Below are 13,778 nucleotides of genomic sequence, written 5' to 3'. Positions count from 1 at the left end.
AATAAAAAGCTCAAGAACTGTTTACGGTCTCCTATGTGCAAGGTCTGAAGAAAATGCATGTTGCCTGGCTGTGCAGGACTATAAGGGGGACCCAAAACACAGCAACTCCTAGGGTGGTAGTGCTACACTTGTAATGTGGAACTCCAGTTACATTTTTTTTAACCTAGAAATTTCATCTCCAAACACGGAAAGGTTTGTTCACAGTGAGAGCTGTGAAAATGTGGAATAGACTCCCTCAAGAGTTGGTTCTGGCCAGCTCAGTGGATTGTTTTTAAAAAGTCCTGGATTCTTTCCTAGATACACAGAATATAACTGGATATAACATTTATAGGTAAAGTTGATCCAGGGAATATCCGATTGCCTCTCGGGGGATCAGGAGGGAATTTTTTTCCCTGCAGGAGCAAATTGGATCATGATTTGCTGGGTTTTTTGCCTTCCTCTGGATCAACTGTGGATGTAGGATTATAACTTTTTTTTTTTTAAGGTTGAACTGGATGGACTTTTTTCTTTTTTCAGCCAGACTATGTAACTATGTAACTAAATACCCTTGCACAGACTGGGGAAGATCAGGACCTTTCTATGACCCTTTTTTCTATAGCCGTCTTATTAATGAGATTTCTCAACACTTCCTGCCATTCTAACCACACAGCAAGTGAGAGAAAATCAACCAAAAAAGTAAATTCTAATTTTTTAAAGTTTAAAAACTTCTTTACACCTGCACAGGGTCAATTTTAATATTTATTTATTTTTATTTGTATACAAATGTATGTATGTATCAAGTTCCACACAACTTACTAGTGTGTTTATGTATCATGTATATGGTTTTGACTTATGTGCATATTTTTCTCTTCATTGGTTTAGTAGCGGCTTTTGTCCTCCTGAAGACGCAGGCACAGATTCCTGTGAAACATCTTGAGGAGTAATCGCTATCTCTGAAATGGATATCATACCTTCCGCTCTGTATCCTGCTCTCCCTGCCTGCCCCTCTCCCTTCTCCTGTCACAGTGCGGGGAGAAGATATAGCAGGACAGAGAGAGCACGGCTGTGGGCTCCTTCTCCTCATACAGCAAGCAGTACGACTCTCATCAGGCTCACCACCCAGCTCACTGCCCGCTCTGTCCTTCTCCCTATTGGCAACAGTGAGACCAGGGGAGCATGATGGGACCATCATGTAGTCCTGGGAGAGGAACAGTCCTATTTTACAAGGACAAAAACTACAAGTCCAGCATGCTCTGCTCTACGAGGTGAGAGCCAGGAGCCTGGGAAAAGAGCTCAAGGGACCGGAGCTACAGGGGACAGAGGAGAGAGAGGACTGTGCTGAAGGATACCAAAGAGAGAGCCATGCTGCCAAAGCACCATCAGAAGCCAAGAGCTGGAGCCACTGTCAAGGTACATGGGTGCTGCACCACAGAGTGGAGTCACCCTGACAACCCTGTGGTAGTGGACATCTGGCGGAGGAAATTGTGATTTTTGTGTCCTCAGGTCTGGTGAGAGGGCCTTACGCTCATTACTTGCTACCATTGCTATAGACGGAGTCATTAGGAACTGCCTAACCTGCTATCCTATAGCCCTAATATTGCCTGCAGGCCTTACTGACTGCTGAAACATTGACCTCCAAAGTTTAGCCGGTGAAGATTTAGGACTAAAGACTGGCCCTAATCATAACTGCCCCAAGACCCAAGTTCATTTGCTAGTTAAAGTGGCACCATACCCTTGTCCATTCATTTGAGTGCTCTCAAAACCAGTATAGATCTGCTATCATTCTAGACGCGTTTAAGGTTCAGTTGTATTGTTCATTGCTGACTCACTAATTTACGTATGGATTGTGATTAGTGAGATAGAGCTATCAATACATAGATATTTGCTTTCCTTCTATAACTTGGGTATACCTTGCCTATAACTTGCCTGCTGTGTGCCCAGTCCTGTTCTAACTGCCATTTATGCTAATCTGCATCAATAGAATAAGCGTGTTTACCACTAAACTGGGGTGTGTTTATTTATTGGCACTACCCCACAGCCAGGAGAAAGGTATTTTATACTCATTTTGTTACTTGCCTCTAGCAGTGTTTTACCTAACCAGGCATGCCAGAGGGGCTGAGGTTGTTCTTGGAGTTTAGGCAAGAAAAATTACCCAAAATTACCAAGTGGCTCCTTCGGGGGTGACACTACAGGCGTTAAGGGTTATTGCTCCTGTATGCTAACCCTGACACAGACCCACATGGAAGAAAAATATATTTGAAATATATTTTAAAAATATTCTTCCCAAATATATTGACATATATTTGAAATACTAGAATTTTGGCCATATTCAATATATTTCAAAATATAATTCAATAAAAAAAAAGTATATATATATATATATATATATATATATATATATATATATATATATACACATACATATATATATACATACACACACATACTATGCATGTTGAATATATTTTTTTAAATATATTCTTCAGATTTTTTTTTTACATCTAAAAAAAGTCATTTTAACATATATTTTTACATATATTTGTAAATGCATTCCAAAAATGTAGATTCTTATTTTTAAAGACATATGGTATATTTGAAATGCATTTTTAAAAATATTTTTCATATATTTTTTAATAAAAACGCATTTCAACATACAGTGAGGAACAGAAGTATTTGAACATCCTGCAATTTTGCAAGTTCTCCCACTTAGAAATCATGGAGGGGTCTGAAATTAACATTGTAGGTGCACTCCCACTCAGAGACAGAATTTAAAAACAAAATTCAGGAAATCACATTGTATGGCATCGAAATGTGAAGACAGCGAAATATGAAGATTTACTCTCCCATAGGCTGTGTGTACAGGGGAACAAATGACACCACGAAGCTACAGGATCAATACACATCGTATGCCGGTGAAAAATTCAAGGTGTAGCTAGGAAGGTTTAAAATGTATTAAACCTTTTTTTCTAACCATATTTAGGTTTATATGGATCCAGTTAAGCCCCAGTTCACATATATGCTAATTGGATGTGTTTTGAATCGCATTCGATTTGCATGACATGTGAACCTGAAGCCTTTTCAATGGAGCTGGTTCAGATATACACTATATTGCCAAAAGTATTGGGACACTGACCTTTACACGCATATGAACTTTAATGGCATCGCAGTCTTAGTCAGTATTGAGTTGGCCCCGCCCTTTGCAGCTATAACAGCTTCAACTCTTCTGGGAAGGCCGTCCACAAGGTTTAGGAGGGTGTCTATGGGAAGGTTTGACCATTCTTCCAGAAGCATTTGTGAGGTCAGGCACTGATGTTGGACGAGAAGGCCTGGCTCACAGTATCCGCTCTAATTCATCCCAAAAGGTGTTCTATTGGGTTGAGGTCAGGACTCTGTGCAGGCCAGTCAAGTTCCTCCACCCTGAACTCGCTCATCTATGTCTTTATGGAACTTGCTTTGTGCACTGGTGTGCAGTCATGTAGAAGTCATGCACAAACTGTTCCCACAAAGTTGGGAGCATGAAATTGTCCAAAATGTCTTGGTTTGCTGATGCCTTAAGAGTTCCCTTCACTGGAACTAGGTGGCCAAGCATAACTCCTGAAAAACAACCCCACACCATAATCCCCTTCCACCAAACTATATACTTGGCACAATGCAGTCAGGAAAGTACCGTTCTCCTGGCAACCGCCAAACCCAGACACGTCCATCAGATTGGTCACTCCAGAGAACACATCTCCACTGCTCTAGACTCCAGTGGTGGCGTGCTTTACACCATGGCATCCAATGCTTTGCATTGCACTTGGTGATGTAAGGCTTGGATGCAGCTGCTCGGCCATGGAAACCCATTCCATGAAGCTCTCTATGCACTGTTGTTGTACTAATCTGAAGGCCACATGAAGCTTGGAGGTCTTTAGCTATTCACTCTGTAGACAGGTGGTGACTTCTGCGCACTGTGCGCTTCAGCACAGCTGACCTCGCTCTGTTATACCACTTGGTGGCTGAGTTACTGTGGTTCCCAGTTGCTTCCACTTTGTTATAATACCACTAACAGTCAACTGTGAAATATTTAGTGGCAAGGAAATGTCACGGATGGACTTATTGCACAGGTGACAACCTATCACGGTACCACGCTTGGAGTCACTGAGCTCCTGAGAGCGACCCATTCTTTCACAAATGTTTGTAGAAGCAGTCTGGGTGATGATTTTATACACCTGTGGCCATGGAGGGGATTGGAACACCTGAATCCAATGATTTGGAGGGCTGGCCCAATACTTTTCGCAATATATTGTATGTGGGCCGGCCATGGCATGTTTTCAAAACGAGTGTGGTATGATTTTGAGCCCAGTTCAGGTGTGATTTCCATTGTCACACACTTTGACAATTTGCACCTGAACCGCTGAACAAAGTTGCACTGGAGGGGGCTAAATCGCTCCTTCAAACACGGCCCGCACATATACCGTAGGAACCTGGGCTTAAAGTGTTTCTAAAGCCAGGACCCTGCATTCACTATATCTGGTCTCCCCGGACCCTGCATTCACTATATCTGATCTCTCCGGACTCTGCATTCACTATATCTGGTCTCCCACAGTACATAGAACATGGAAATGCAATTATTTTAGTAAATATAAACTGCTAAATCTTTTCTCTTCAGCAGTATATAGCAGTCTTGTGACTTCTATCAGTGTCCAGCTGAGCACTGGTTAATCTTGTAGGAGGAGTTTTCATTCTGCTTGACTGTCCAATAAGGCTGCATAACCCCTGACCCTCTGTCTGGACAGTGCTGATTGGCCCTGTGGTGGTTACATGCACCCTCCCAAAGAAAAAAAAAATGCTCTAGCCATAAACTCCAAACTGAGCATGTGCAGAGTGACTCCTAGAGCTCTGTACTATCAGCAGATGGATTGGGAACAGCAGAAGAAGGGGAGGATCAGAGAAGTCAGGATCAAGCAGTCTTTTTACACAATGTGGAGGATTAACCCCTTAGGTTCCACAGTGAGTATAACAAGCATGCTTTACTACATACACAGACTGATTTTACTGTTGTGGGTTTAATAACACTTTAAGGAGCTGTCTCAGTTTGTAGGAAAGCATATATAATATTTAACACACACATATCACACGTCTGTGACTTGAGGCATTGATAGAACTTGGTGTTTCCCTAGCTGGTTCATTGATGCCCACGGAAATGTAGAAAGTTCAGGAATTCTAACACCTATGTGAAAAGCTTCTGATAGAAGCATTTTGTGATTCTCACCTGGACACAAAATAACAGCTGTTTCTACCCCATTAAAAATTCTGAAGTTATCTACTTAAAATAACAAGCCGTGCTTCTAGCGCTGTTGGATTATCTCCCCTTTCAGCAAGCTTTGGCATCCTGGGACTTGTAGTTCCCCCTACAGCTGTAGAGCCATCGCTTTCCTGCTTCTGACATACAAATAACATATTTGCTGCCTACCTGTTGAGCTCCGCAGCAGGGCAATGCATCTTCCCTCCAGGTCTCTTCACATCTATCATCCAGGTAAAGCAGAGCTCAGGTGAGACAACCACTCCCAGCACAGCCAGGCAGCCCTGGGCAAAGTTCAGCAGTTCTTCCTCCTCTGTCTCTCCAGTATCGGTCAGGTTTACTTCCACCTATTCGTTGTGTATAGAGCACCTTCCCTATAGAATGGGTGACATCAGACTGGTGTCACTGATAAAATACATGACACTGATTTCCATAGCCAGTTCCCTCCTCTCCCCTGCAGGTGTGGCCACTGTGAGCAGGTGAGCCTATGGTGTAACACAATAACCTCATACATACCTCCCAACCTTCTAGGACTAGGAGGAGGAAACACATCACCGTTTGTACAATTCAATCCTTGCCTGCCGCATACAGATTCAAAATATTCAATCAGAACAACATTTGCATTCTGCACATTAAAAATAAATATATAAACTGCTCCCCCGATAATCAGAATTATTATAATATAAATGAATGTGATGATATGTGCCATATGTTGTTACTGGTGACATAAAAAAAACACAGTTGTTGAAGTCATATGGAAATCTCCAAGCAGATGCATTGGGCATGATGCCTAATTCACCATCTCACTAGTGGCCTGCTTATTTGGGCATAGATACAGAGGGAATAAGGGGGTTCAACCGTCCTCTCCAAAAGTATCTGCGTTAGCCAGGCATTAGCCATAGGGGTAGCTAGTGCTGCACACCCTGAGCCCGTGCCCGCATCTCTTCCTGGGTGCCCAGGTGCCAAAGCCATGACTGCCTGTCTGAGCACAGAAGTGAAATGGGTTGCAGAGGTAAAGGGAGCTGCAATGGTGGAAGAAAGACTGCATTGGTGAAAGGGGGTGCAAAGGTGGAAGAGCTTACAGTGGAGTAGGTGGGTAAAGAGTTGGAGGAGGGTGCAGTGATGAAAGGAGGTATAGAGGTGGAAGGGATGCAATGATGGGAAGGGGGTGCAGAAGTGGAAGGTAGTGCAATGGTGAAAGGTAGTTCATAGGTGGAAGATGGTACAGTGGTGAAAGGAGGTGCAGAGGTTACAGTGGTGAAAGGGGGTACAGAGTTGGAGGGGGGTGCAGTGATGAAAGGGGGTATAGAGGTGGAAGGGGGGCAATGGTGGGAAGGGGGTGCAGAAATGGAAGGTAGTGCAGTGGTGAAAGGTAGTTCATAGGTGGAAGATGGTACAGTGGTGAAAGGAGGTGCAGAGGTTACAGTGGTGAAAGGGGGTACAGAGTTGGAGGGGGGTGCAGTGATGAAAGGGGGTATAGAGGTGGAAGGGGGGCAATGGTGGGAAGGGGGTGCAGAAATGGAAGGTAGTGCAGTGGTGAAAGGTAGTTCATAGGTGGAAGATGGTACAGTGGTGAAAGGTGGTGCAGAAGTTACAGTGGTGAAAGAACATCTCTAGGTCGACCTCTTAGAAACAATCTTGTTCATCTAGGATAGTGAAGAATTGTTTCCAGCTTGGACAGTAGTAGCTGCTGCTACAGCCAGGGGTGTATTTACCACAAGGCAAACAAGGCATTTGCCTAGGGCGGCATTTTTCAGGGGGGGCAGCACTGCCCCTCGGAAGAAGGGATGGAAGAAGGGACACACGTGGCATGGGGACCTGGTGGGTTCTGAGAGAGGCTGTGAGTTTCATGAGTGTATGCACAAGCCGACTCTCGTTCCCAGGGATGTCTGGAGCTGTTAAGATGAGTATCTCTCTCTCTCGCCATGGGGGATGGTGGCTGGTGTATGGGGGGCGGTTGTAGTGGAAGGCTCTCTCGGGTGGGAGGCAGGGGTGTTGTTGGTCAATGTCAGGCTCTCTCTGCGGGGGGCACCATTTTTTGTGTTGCCTAGGGCAGCACAAAACCTAAATACACCACTGGCTACAGCCCAGGTGACCTGGCACTGCCAATGGCCAGTTTCAGTACAGTATAATCTCATAACTCAAAACATTATTCTTAGAAAAAAATAAATGCAAGTCATTCAGTAAAGTGTAACAGCAGCAGACAAGAAAATCAATAATAATGACAAGCGTTGTATGATAACTGCAACAGCTCTAAACTGTCACTATTGTTTTCAGATATTTTCCAATCCCCGTTATTTCATATACAGTATTTTCAGTCTCATGAATTACACAATCCAATGTCACAGCAAGCTCTGACACTATACAATGAGCTGTGATGACAGGTAGTTGTACATAAAATGAATTGATTACGTGCAGTTTAGATTTATGGCAGATTGCATGCTCATTATCACCGTAAATATTTTACAGCCATAAAAACCATTAATTTAGGATTCCTGGGTGACTCAAAGCAACAGAACATGGGAGGTCCTCCAATTAAACACGTCTAAAGTCTGAAATGCCTGTGGAATTTTTATATAAATTCAATGTGTGAGCATGCATTGGTCATAACTATACCAAAGTTTAGTTCAAGGGATGTGATTTTTAAACTAAAAGGGGGTGAAATTGCCAAAAAATACAAAATGATAAATTAACATATTTTGCTTTGCTTGCCTGTGAAATGTGGCCTATGCTGAAATTCACTCTAGGTTCAAATAATAAGTATCTGTGCCTCTTTACATCAATGCATCATATTGACTGATAGCAACACTCAGGGGTAGAGCATGGAAAGTTCCCACTTTATTGTTTCATTTGTGGGGGTTTTTTTACTGATTCTGGGATTCTCTGTTGTATTTTACTGAGGAGGGCTGACTACACACAGCAACAAAGATTTAAACTTCTGCACTCGGCAGTTATTTCTGTAGTACTGGGCGGCACAGTGGCTTAGTGGTTAGCACGTCTGCCTTGCAGTAAATGGGTCATGGGTTCGATTCCTGACCATGGTGCCTCCTGCATGGAGTTTGCATGTTCTCCCTGTGCTTGCGTGGGTTTCCTCTGGGTGTTTTGGTTTCCTCCCACACTCCAAAGACATGCTGGTAGGTTAATTGGATCCTGTCTAAATTGGCCCTAATATGTGTATGTATGAATGTAAGTTAGGGACCTTAGATTGTACGCCCCTTGAGGGTTAGGGACTGATGTGAATGTATATATAGATATATGTGTAAAATTGGTGGGGCTATGTAAGTACCTGAAATAAATAGTACTCACTCCTGAAGGAGCTACTGGTTTACAATGGGTTCTCCTGCTGTTCTCAGTTCTGCTCAGCAATGCACCGGAACATCAGTGGCAATTGTTTTAGTCTATTGTCTCACTTTTGTTTTGTTTTTTGCAGTTTATTTTCTCAGACAACTAGTGGAGAGAGGGTTAGGAGTACAGGATACTCCAAAACAGCAAAATATCCCAGGACTTCTTATGTTATCAACAAAAATGAATGGTGGCTTTAGATTCTTCAGAAGCAGCTTTCCTATGTAGCCAAGCACGCTACTACAATATATTAGAAAGGCTTTACCTTTATTTACTTCTTTTTGATGTAAGTTGACTAGTGGAATAATTCCTTTCTTCAGCCACCAGGGAGAGGCTTTGAGCATATTAATCTCGGATCTAAGGATCACAGTTCAGAACCCTGGAAATGTTAGAAGATGTAGTCCAGGCCATAAGGTTACAGTGTAATAGCGGAGCCTGTGAACTACAGGCCCCAATAGACCTGGGTAGCAGGCAGTTTCAAAAGAGGGCATATGTGGAAAAGCCAGGGAAAGTATAGGGGCCGTTGAAGTGATTGTTGAGTAGCTGTTCCTGTGAATTTGCTGAATGGAAGAACGGGAGTCTCTGGTACATTCCACCAATGTTAAGAAGCGCCGAGAGACCTGGGCCACGCATTTCAACATACAGAATATATATATTGAAATATATTGAATATGTCCAAAATTGTAGCATTTCAAATATATGTCAATATATTTGGGAAGAATATTTTTAAAATATATTTCAAATATATTTTTCTTCCATATGGGATGATTGGCCCCCAATGTCACCTTCAGTGTAGAGGAAGGACAGCCAACACTGGATGCCCCATAGTAAGTTCATGGGTGAGATAATCGCCCAGATTCTGCAGCCATTGTTGGGGCTCTCTCCTTATCACTGAGTGCATGTGACGAAACCAGAGCAACCTCAGCCTAGGTAAGTATGATAAGTGTGGTAAGTAGATAGGGTAGGCTTAGAATGGGGGTGGGAGTAGATTTAAATATAGTTAGTGTTAGACTACATCACCTAAAATTGCCCTAAAGTGACCTAATATTTAGTGTAATTTTTACTGAAACGCACGTGACAAACTGCGAATATCACATCACAAAAAAATTGGAACTACCACCATTTTATTCTCTAGGGTCTCTGCTTCCAGAAAGCATATAATGTACACATTTCAGTTTTAACTGAATCGCAACAAGTTGCATCATAAACTGATTCATGCGCTCGTTTACACATACAGCAAGAATTAGCGCACCTCTGAAATATGCTTTACATTTTCTTTTCTTTTCAGAGGCATTTGACAGGTGGTGAGTAAGTGATAAGCTATTTTAACCCTTTAAATGTTGCAGCACCGCGCAACAACTTAGAAGGGTCGCTTTCAGTGGATGGTAGTGCTTTCTGAATGCAACAGGGGATTTAATTCCTGCCATGGCATGAGTTTACCCCGTCCACTGCCTTTGCAGCTTAACCACTTCCAGTCCGGACACTTTCACCCCCTTCCTGTCCAGGCCAATTTTCAGCTTTCAGCGCTGTCACACTTTGGAGTGACTATTACTCACTCATGCAACACTGTACCCATATGAAATTGTTATCCTTTTTTGAGACAGATTGAGCTTTCTTTTGGTATATAAATGAAAAAATACTAAACATTTAAAAAAAAAATTTTTTTTTTTAAATAAAATTTTGCAAATAAATAATTTGTTTTCATAAATGTAGGTCTAAATGTATTCTGCTACATTTTCGGGGTAAAACTAACAGTGTATATTATTTAGTTTGTGTGAAAGTTATAGTCTACAAACTATAGGATATATATTTGAAAATTAATCAGCTGAGACCCTAAAATGAGGGTGCCAGGGTGCTGATATAGGGTATGGCGGTGATCAGGGTGCTGGTATGGTGGTTGGCAGTGATCAGGGTGTTGGCATGGCAGTGATCAGGATGCTGGTATGGGGTATGGTGGTGGTCAGGGCCTTGGTATGAGGTATGGCAGTGATCATATCACTGGTATGGCGGTGATCAGGACATTGCTATGGTGTATGGGGGTGTTTTTGTGCACACTGGGACAGGTGACAGGTCCTCCCTGCATTATTTATTGTGGATATAGTGAGCAGTGATCAGGCACACAGAGGCACTAAACTGGGACACTGGGGTGGCTGGCACTGCAGTTTGTGTGTACATGCAGCATGAGAAGCGATCTTTAGTTTCACTTTCCAGTGTTTACAATGTGAGTGCTGTGATTGGTCACAGCAGTCACATGGTAAAACACCATGTAATAGTCCGGACAAAACGGTAATGTGATCTGCTGTTTCCAGGTGATATAGCGATCACCGGGCTCCTGGGTGCGTGCTCTGTGAAGGCAAAGCTTTCCGTCCGCCATCTATATGCAATGGGTGGACAGGAAGAGGTTAAGGGGGAGTGGTTATAAGGGCAGTAAAAAACTAGACATTTTATGTGGCACCCACCCTCCTAGATAGCTAGGGGGAGATTGTGTTCAATTGTTAGTCAGAGGCTGAGTAGCAGCCTGTGGTGATAGTCAGAGGAAGGTCAAGTTTCGATCAGAGCTGAGAGGCTCTGCAGGTCATTTCCCTGATACCTCCCCCTGCTCTGAAATCTTGAAGACGATTCTAGAAGCAGTGGGTGGGGTGGAGGAGGGGCTGGTATGCACACTTGGAGGACCTTGGCCAATCCCCAAGCAGGAGGCCAAATGGGGCCAAAGCAGCTCTCAAATGTCACAGAGCCTGCTCAGCAGCAAGAGAGTTCGGGTGGAAGATGGAGAAGTAAGGCTGGAGAGCAGGACCCTGGGAGAGGGCTCAGATGGGAAGGGGCTCATCTATAGTCAGAGGAGGTGGAAAGTTGGAAAGCGCAGGAACTCATCGGCCTCCAGAGTGAGGACCATCTGTGGAGTAGGGAAGGAGCAGCCTAGCAGAAGGCCTGAGAGCAGCCACTGACCCACCAGCTCACAGACAGAGGACTGACTGAGTAGACCTGCACCCCCTGGGCCAGAAAGGGGAAGGAGCACTCTAGTGGGAAACTGGAATAGCTTACTACCCGGGACTGTCTTTTATTCAAAGTGACAGGCACTGGATCCCCTGCCCAAGGATTCATCCAGTACAGCTGGATAAAGGAGTATCTGGGGTCTGGGTTGGTACATCAGGAGATGCTGGCTAGCTCTCCAGAAGAGAATTTTTGCTGTCCAAAAAGACGTACATAGTTCCAGGGAGATTTTCCTCGGTTGCCATTGCCTTTGGGCATCTCATACATCCCTTACCCCATCTAAGTTCAATACCCTTAATAAAATCCCCAAAAAACAAGCTCAAAGACTGGTCTCCTGGGTGCAAGTCAGTGTGGAAAAATGCGTATTGCCTAAAACTATGGGGGAGAACGCAGGACTTGGCAACTCCTAGGGGAGGTTGTGCTACGTATATATATATATATATATATATATATATATATATATATATATACAGTGGGGATCGAAAGTTTGGGCACCCCAGTTAAAAATTAGTATTAATGTGCATAAAGAAGCCAAGGAAAGATGGAAAAATCTCCAAAAGGCATCAAATTACAGATTAGACATTCTTATAATATGTCAACAAAAGTTCGATTTTATTTCCATCATTTACACTTTCAAAATAACAGAAAACAAAAAAATGGCGTCTGCAAAAGTTTGGGCACCCTGCAGAATTTATAGCATGCACTGCCCCCTTTGCAAAGCTGAGACCTGCCAGTGTCATGGATTGTTCTCAATCATCGTCTGGGAAGACCAGGTGATGTCAATCTCAAAGGTTTTAAATGCCCAGACTCATCTGACCTTGCCCCAACAATCAGCACCATGGGTTCTTCTAAGCAGTTGTCTAGAAAACTGAAACTGAAAATAGTTGACGCTCACAAAGCTGGAGAAGGCTATAAGAAGATAGCAAAGCGTTTTCAGATGTCAATATCCTCTGTTCGGAATGTAATTAAGAAATAGCAGTCATCAGGAACAGTGGAAGTTAAAGCAAGATCTGGAAGACCAAGAAAAATATCAGACAGAACAGCTCGCAGGATTGTGAGAAAAACAATTCAAAACCCACGTTTGACTGCACGATCCCTCCAGAAAGATCTGGCAGACACTGGAGTTGTGGTACACTATTCCACTATAAAGAGATACTTGTACAAATATGGTCTTCATGGAAGAGTCATCAGAAGAAAACCTCTTCTACGTCCTCACCACAAAAATCATCGTTTGAACTTTGCAAATGAACATATAGACAAGCCTGATGCATTTTGGAAACAAGTTCTGTGGACCGATGAGGTTAAAATTAAACTTTTTGGCCGGAATGAGCAAAGGTACGTTTGGAGAAGAAGGGGCACAGAATTTAATGAAAAGAACCTCTGTCCAACTGTTAAGCATGGGGTTGGATCAATCATGCTTTGGGGTTGTGTTGCAGCCAGTGGCACAGGGAACATCTCACGAGTAGAAGGAAAAATGGATTCAATAAAATTTCAGCAAATTTTGGATGGTAACTTGATGCCATCTGTGAAAAAGCTGAAGTTAAAGAGAGGATGGCTTCTACAAATGGATAATGATCCTAAACACACCTCGAAATCCACGGGGGATTACATCAAGAGGCGTAAACTGAAGGTTTTGCCATGGCCTTCACAATCTCCTGACCTCAACATAATTGAAAATCTATGGATAGACCTTAAAAGAGCAGTGCGTGACAGACAGCCCAGAAATCTCAAAGAACTGGAAGACTTTTGTAAGGAAGAATGGGCAAAGATACCTCAAACAAGAATTGAAAGACTCTTGGCTGGCTACAAAAAGCGTTTACAAGCTGTGATACTTGCCAAAGGGGGCAGTACAAGATATTAACTCTGCCGGGTGCCCAAACTTTTGCAGACGCCATTTTTTTGTTTTCTGTTATTTTGAAAGTGTAAATGATGGAAATAAAATCTAACTTTTGTTGACATATTATAAGAATGTCTAATCTGTAATTTGATGCCTTTTGGAGATTTTTACATCTTTCCTTGGCTTCTTTATGCACATTTAATACAAATTTTTAGCTGGGGTGCCCAAACTTTCGATCCCCACTGTATATTTATATACACACACACTGTATATACTATATAAATATTTATTGCAAAATTTGTATTTTTCTTCTTTTAACCACTTCCCGTCCGGCCCATGTATATAAAC

At 42.9% G+C, this 13,778-nt stretch overlaps 1 protein-coding gene across 1 annotated transcript in view; it reads right to left on the bottom strand.

Annotated features, from left to right (window-relative positions):
- The window catches only part of CCDC68 (coiled-coil domain containing 68), a 91,133-nt gene extending 85,500 nt beyond the window's left edge, over window positions 1–5,633 (bottom strand). The window contains exon 1 of the mRNA XM_089690088.1: window positions 5,432–5,633. The gene's annotated coding sequence lies outside the window, so the exon portion shown is untranslated. The remainder of the gene's footprint in view (window positions 1–5,431) is intronic.
- Window positions 5,634–13,778: the final 8,145 nt, after the last annotated feature.

Source organism: Staurois parvus, unplaced genomic scaffold (genome assembly GCF_062004578.1).
Source record: "Staurois parvus isolate SC_StPar_1 unplaced genomic scaffold, SC_StPar_1.0 ptg000513l, whole genome shotgun sequence".
Lineage (NCBI taxonomy): Eukaryota > Metazoa > Chordata > Amphibia > Anura > Ranidae > Staurois > Staurois parvus.
The sequence above is the reverse complement of the archived record's forward strand: the minus strand, read 5'-3'. Positions and strand labels throughout refer to the sequence as shown.